General features: G+C 36.5%; 1 long non-coding RNA gene across 1 annotated transcript in view; it reads left to right on the top strand.

The window, feature by feature from the left end:
* Window positions 1-1,066: 1,066 nt before the first annotated feature.
* LOC107313530 (uncharacterized) overlaps window positions 1,067-7,072 on the top strand; it is a 49,228-nt gene continuing 43,222 nt past the window's right edge. The window contains exon 1 of the long non-coding RNA XR_004307157.2: window positions 1,067-1,209. This is a non-coding gene — a long non-coding RNA (uncharacterized LOC107313530). The remainder of the gene's footprint in view (window positions 1,210-7,072) is intronic.

Genomic DNA, 7,072 nt, shown 5'->3' with positions numbered 1-7,072 from the left:
TCACAGCAAAAAGATAGGAGAAAGGTAAAAAAATAAATATAAAAAATAAAAAATAGGAGAGAAAAGTAGCAAAGAAATGAAAGTAGATCTCCTTGGATTCACAGAACTGACATATTCTATTAATGAGAAATTCACAAGCAGTTGTCTTGAAGAAACAGCTGTAACACCATCTTCCAAAAAGTTGCACACTCCACAGCATGAGTGAAATCTTTGCAAGAACAAAGGAGGAAATGAATAAAGCATTAAGGGCTAGGTTTCCATGCCAATGAATCCCTTCTTTTACTGTGTATAAAGCAGAGTAGAGAAGTTACTTTAAAATATAGGAATTACTAGTATTCTCCATGGATGAACAGCAAGGGCCAAATTTATTCCTCTCCCAAAGTCCTGGGTGAGTGGAAGGAAAACTGGCACAAAGTCTTCCCTGGTGCTACATTACCAGCTTTGGAGCACTGGAATAGAAATGCTTTCATTGCTCACCATGTTGCCCTCTACAAAGGTACTTGTTTAAATCCAGAATAGGGAATTTAACCCTTAGCATTGTCTAGGTGAAGTTTCATAAAGAACATCATTTGGAAAACCAGAAACACAAGGGCAGCACTATCTCTGAAGCTGTTCTTTGTGTATGTATGTCTCCTCCTATGTTTTTTGTCCAAAGGCTGATGCCTTTCCTGCAACTGTCTGTTAAAGAAACATCCCACATACCTCCACTGCATTCTCACCATTTCTCATTGCAATGTTCAGTGGGTGGAATATTGGGATCTTAATCAAATGACATATCAATACAGGAACTAGCCTTTCCAAAGATAGCTATTAGTGTAAATCCAATAGGGTTCATGTGAAATGCATTGCTCTAATGCTCAGTATGCCAAGTGGTTTGTCCTTTCTGTTAAAGTCTTGAAATGGCTTCTGTCTGGCTGAGCCCAGGTGAGTGCTGTGTTCCCAGGGCAAGTGGGGAGAATCTATTCCTTTCCTACAGCTTCTGGGAGTGAGGAGAGCAGGAAGGTTTGGTACTGGGAAGTATGAGCTGTTGTCTCCATTTTTCATCAGATCTGTAAAATCCACTTGAGGGAGGGATGCCAGGTTCAGAGCCAGTTTCCAGGGAGATAATGCTGAGTCCTCTGTGACAAGCTAATATATCATTGAGCAGAGATGGGAGAAGGCAAAAAGATGCTCTTCATGTCGGCATTCAGGCCGACTGATGCTACAAGGGTAAGTGCATGTGCTAGGTGGCAGGTTAAAGTAAGGATGAGGTGCTGAAGAGGAACACAGTGTGCTGATTGCCTACGTATGTGTCGGTTCATTTGCTCAGTCCCATGTCTCTACTCCCAGATTTCATTACAAGGATTTGACTGAGAAGGCTGCTAGAGAGGCAGCGGCAGGAATATTAAAGGGTCTTGGTGTCTTTTGTGCCTAAATCCCTCCTGTGTGATATGGAGCACAAACATAGCTGGGGCTCTCTGAGTGTGACTTACTAGCCTGGATGTAGATCTATCACTTGGATTCTCTGGATTTTGGACTCCTCTTAATGTGTCCTAAAAATAAATAGGTATAAAGTAGGTAGCAGTGACAGAAAATAGTTTAGAAAAAACTAAGATATATTTGAATGAATGTCTAAAAATACATAGGTATTTGGATGAAAGTAATTGTGTAATTATAGCATTCTAGACTAGTTTTGCAAAATGGTTATTTTTGCTTATAATGCAATTACAAAAACAATAGTAACTAGCTCACAGGCAGCTCCAAGACACTGTTAGTATAACAGAATAGTTGAGCTCTCATAGAGGGGGACCAGAAATATTTATGTGTGGGGTCTGGGAAGAAAATCCATACTTGTAAAGCTTCCTGGAGTACAGGGAAGTACAATGACCTCCTTAATGTCAATAAAATCTGATGTGCAGATGCTGTTGCTATTTTGGCATTCTGCTTATTGAGTTTTCATCAAGCTGTGACACTAAGATAGTTCTGTTAACCTGTACTTTTCCCAGCCTTTACTGTGAAGTTAGTGCAACACATTATTACTGCAGTGTTTATTCTTCTCTGATGTTTTTCCCCAACTTTATTACTAATCACAGTCAAGTGAAAGAGGAGAAACATTTCATGGTATAGAATAAAACTGTTCAAATTGATGTAAATTCTATAGATCTTGATCTGATGTTTTATTTTTTCTAAACATTACTGCATTCAAGCTTAAGAATTTTCCAGTTTTAATTGCTACACAATACATATTCTGTGTTGTTCTAATTCATGTATTTCCTGTTGACACTTAAATAATAGTTTTTACAAAGTAAGACTTTAAAATGACAAGTTAATTTAAAAATGCAGATGTTAACAAATACACTGAGATAATTTAGTTGAGATCTTGACAACTTCCTAATAAGCCACTGAGGTGCATCAATATCTAAATGTTCTCTATGAGATTGTGATCTTTCAGATTTTCCAATGTCTTGCTTCTGCTTGTGATGCCTTAATGCTTTCTACATAGAATGCTTTCTATTTTGAGGAATATGAAGTGAACAGCAGAGCTCTGAATCCCAGTGAACAGATGCTTACCCTGCCAGCGTAGTTCCAGGCAGAAGAGTATTTGAGAATATAGGTGGATGATGAGATGGAGAATATCAAGGACAAGGAAGGGACTTGGAGGAATAGCTTGTGCGAGGAAATTGCCAGGAATGGTTATGGATCTACTGAGATCTCTTCAAATCTTGAATCAATAAATGTCATTAGCATTTCATTCCCCAGAGAGAATTCTCAGACTATGCCAGAAATTCCAGCTGCTCCCAGCTAGCTGCCAACATGTCCAGCCTGACCCCTGACAGCTCTAATAGCACAGTGACAATTCACAATGCAACATCTGCATCCCACTGACATTTTGGAAGCAAAGTGAAGTTGCTTGTGCTGAATATCAAATTAAGGGTTATCACACAGAATATCCAGCAGCTGTTTCAGAAGGGAAGCTAAAGAAAGCATTTTAAATAAGACAGACAAATATATGTCCAACTGGGGGATATATATATATACGATTTTGCTCAATTTTTCAAACATTTCCCAAAGATGAACTGTGATATGTTGTAAGCTGCTGAGTCTGTTTTCATTGAAAACATTTTTTCTAGACAGGTCCCTCTCATTAGTTGAGAAAATAAACATCCAAATTATTTGCAACAATTCCTTTGTGTATATACTCTGCTTCTGCTATCAGTCACTTTCCTTCTCATTACCATGCCTTGCTTCAGAGTAAATTGTAACTTCTCCCAGTATCATCTGCACAGTGCTGTGAAGGCCCAGATTCTAACTGGCGCTTTCCAGAGCTAACACAGTTGCAAATGATTTGTAACTACCAAACAGCTGAACTACTTTGACTTGCTCTGGTTTTCAGGTCTCAGAGCTAAAACACACAACTTTGTATGGTATTACAATTATGATAAACCAGACTTTCAGTTTCATCACTGAAGTAGACTTCGTGTCACTTATGACAATTAACATTCTAATAGTAGTAGTGTTGCAAAATCAACTTTTTTGCCTAGCAATTTTAGAAAATAATTTTCTTTTTAGGTATATAGCAGTTTTCATTCTCTACATCTTGGAAATATTTACAAGCATGAATTATTAAACTTCACAGCGCTCAAGAAACAAGTATTAGTGGTTTTAATGGTCACTCTTGACTGTAGAAGGAAGCTGAAGTCCATGTATATTGTTTCATCATCACTCTCTTGCTTCATTTAGCTCCAACTCAGTGTACAATTGACTGGGTTTTTTATTTCCAGAGCCTTCAAAAAATACATGCACCACATTAGGTCTGTGATGTTTAAATATACTGATGGCCACGGTGATCTTCAGCTTTGAATTTCTCCCATGAGTTAACAGCTTCAGTATTTGATTTTATTTGAGATTTGCATTTGACAGAAAAAATATAATAGCCAATTATTCAGACTGGTCTTAGCAACATTTTTAGTGCAGCAATACTGCTAAACAGGCCCTAAGTGTATTCATCCTATGGAATATTTTCAGAATTTTAATATTGTTCCATTATCACTGAGTTGACTTAATAGTCCTTCCTAACATAAGTGTATACAACCAACGTTTTGAAAGTACTGTTCTCTATATTTCCCTGTACTGAGCATTTCCTGCTTTAAAAGCATTATATGAATAGTAGCAATTTATCTGAACTCCAGCCTTTATTTTTTTAGCAAAATAGCTCAATAACAGTTCAAATAGGTAAATGAGGAATAAAAAATGAGTTTTAATTTTCTTCATTTTTTTCTGAATTGTTACTCTAAAGCTGTTTCTCACTTTTGGCACCAAGGCAAAATGGAAGCATAAAGTTCTCTGCACTTCTGATTTCAGTTTTGTTCTGAAAAAAATAAATAGAAAGTCAAGTAGAAAATTAAGGAGGAGGTATTTTTTTAAATAGTCAGCATTTGCCTCCAAAAGACTTTCTATGAACAAACATGATTAATATACATTATTTCATCTCACAATATTCAGTGGAAGTAATCTTTATCCCCGTAGGTCCTATCTTAATGACTCACCTAAATTAAGCAAGGCTATCTCTTTCTAGCCTGAAAAGGTTGCTCCTAGTTCACATGCTCTGTACATTACTAGGAGCTGCAACATAAAAACCTCTCAATTTCCAGCTGAAGCTCCCATTCTACAGTCTTGCAGCCTGACTCTTATCTCTCATTAATTGGGCATAATTTACCTCTGCCACCATTACTGTTTTTTGTACAATTGTATAAAGTCTGGGAAAGCACTTTAAAGATTGTCCAATTCCAGCGCCCTCGCTTTGGGCAGGATTGCCTCCCGATGAGTCAGACACTAGATTAGGTTGCCCAGAGTCCCATCCAACGTGACCTTATCACCTCCAGGGGAGTTTTTGACCTATATTACTGCAGGCCTACAGGATTTCCATTTGTTTCATCATTTTTTCAAAATACTTAGAATCTTTGGAAAAAAATCCAGCTGTTAATCTGGTTATCTTCTATACTTGACACAGCATTTGCTTTTACTAGCTAAGAAAGAAATGTAGCACTTTCTTTTATATATATACATATATACATATGTATAACTGCGGCAAGAATTGTAGAGTTTGTTTACCAATATTTGAATCAGTTGAATTTTATCTCCCTCCTCTTGCAAACTCAATGTGTCACTGATAATCGTTTTGTCACTTTCTCGTCATTACAAATCAGCAATCATTGTTTGGATGTCTGTTCAGCATTCTGCTGATGACCACATCAGGTCATAATCTGATAAAGCACTCACTGTAATTTACAGGCTGACGTAAAGTGTTAGTTTGAGGTGTTAACCCTGAGTATTAACAGTACAACATGTATGAAGTACTAAGTTTTATAATTAAACCAAAATTCTTTTTTAATCACTGTCTTCTTTAAATCCCCTTATAGTTGTTTTTGGGGGGTGTTTTTTTCTCTCCTGTCTGAATTTAGTTGGATTATTCTGTGCTTTATTTTGTCTTTGTGATACTCTGCAAAATTAATTGTGTAAAATTAAATCCATCAAGGAGCATGTAGCTGATGTGCTAGAATTATTCTGAGTAAATAAAATTAGTTTCTGGAACACACGTTAGTTTTCTCAAGCATAGTAGTTCAGTTTTCCTACTCCAGACTATAGCAGGTCCCTGAACAGATTTTTATGAGACATAGAATTCATTGTTTCCTCCCAGGCTGCCAATTCCATGTTTGTGACTTCTGTAACTTTGGTCTTTTCTGTCAAGAGTTCAGGCTGTGTCCCAAAGGCTGCCAGGGACAAGTCATCGCATGAACCTAGCACTTCAGGGGAGCGTGCTGCTGCAGAAAAAGAGAAATAAAATCTATAATTTTACTGTGCAACAAAATGCCTTTTTGGGGGGTTTGTCCCCTAAGTCTTCAAGTCATTATGTAACTGTACCTGTCCAGCTGCTGGCTGACAGATCATGCCAAGATTATATGAGCGTCACCTATCTCTTATCTCAATTCTGAGGAGAAACATTGTTATCTATTATATAAAGACTTAGAAATAAGAGTGAAGTTACCAACATCTATTACTAAAAATTAAATGAGTCTTTTTTAAAAGCAAAGTCTTGCTATAGTTCTTGAGAAGTTAGAGAATGATCCAAATTAATAAATTAAAAAAATAAATAAATAAAAATTAAAATAAATAAATAAATAAAAATTTAAAAAGGCTATGAAAAGCTAAGAAATAGACTTTTAGAAACAGCATAGAATAAAAGTGAAATCTAATTTTACTGGAATTATGAGGTTGTGGTAGTCTTTGAAAACCTTACCTCTTTGTTTCTTTGTCGTGTTTCAGATATTTTCACAGTTTGGGTATAGGCCAATATATATTTTGAAGTCCTTTATGAAACATTTCTGAAGGTCATTTGAAAATGGACACCATTTAATTATTAGGACATGATAAAACACTCTTTTTGGCAGATGTTTTACTCTAGAAACTATTCAGCTTTGAATTTGAAAGTAGAACCTAAATGACGATGATGTTCTGAAGATTTGAGGGAGTTGTCTCTGGCTTCATTTTTACCTAGACTTACTAACTTGTTTTCTCACAGAGTCTTTTCAGGCATTTAATTGAATTATCCATCAGAAATCTTAAAAAGGGTTATTTCCCATCCTTTTCTTGCACATACTTTTCTTCTTCCACATAATAACCAGCTTCCTCTTCCAACTCAGTAATGCACCAGGCTACCTTACTGATATTGAACTGCATTTCTAGACCAGTGAGCACAGTGCAAGCAGTAAAGTGCTCACAGACTCCCTAGGCATGTGTGAAGAGTGTGAATACAACCTGGACAAATCAGATGTATGCAGTGTGTAATCACCTGCAGCCATTCAAGTTTCATGCTAGAGTTGTTATTTACATCCTGTGTACAGTTCTAACACAACCTCTGTAGGTTCCCATATATATGTATATGTATATATTTATATTCCCCTAAGGTTATATGCGTGTATGTGTGTAGATTTGTGTGTATATATACGTACATATCTGAAGGCTACTCCAAATGTTATGCCTGTTTTATTATGTTGGCCTGTAACAACAGAGAAAGATGTTGGTGGTGTAGCAG

The sequence above is a fragment of the Coturnix japonica genome, chromosome 4, assembly GCF_054131305.1.
Source record: "Coturnix japonica strain WE chromosome 4, WE-NBRP24, whole genome shotgun sequence".
Taxonomy (NCBI): Eukaryota; Metazoa; Chordata; class Aves; order Galliformes; family Phasianidae; genus Coturnix; species Coturnix japonica.
The sequence above is the reverse complement of the archived record's forward strand: the minus strand, read 5'-3'. Positions and strand labels throughout refer to the sequence as shown.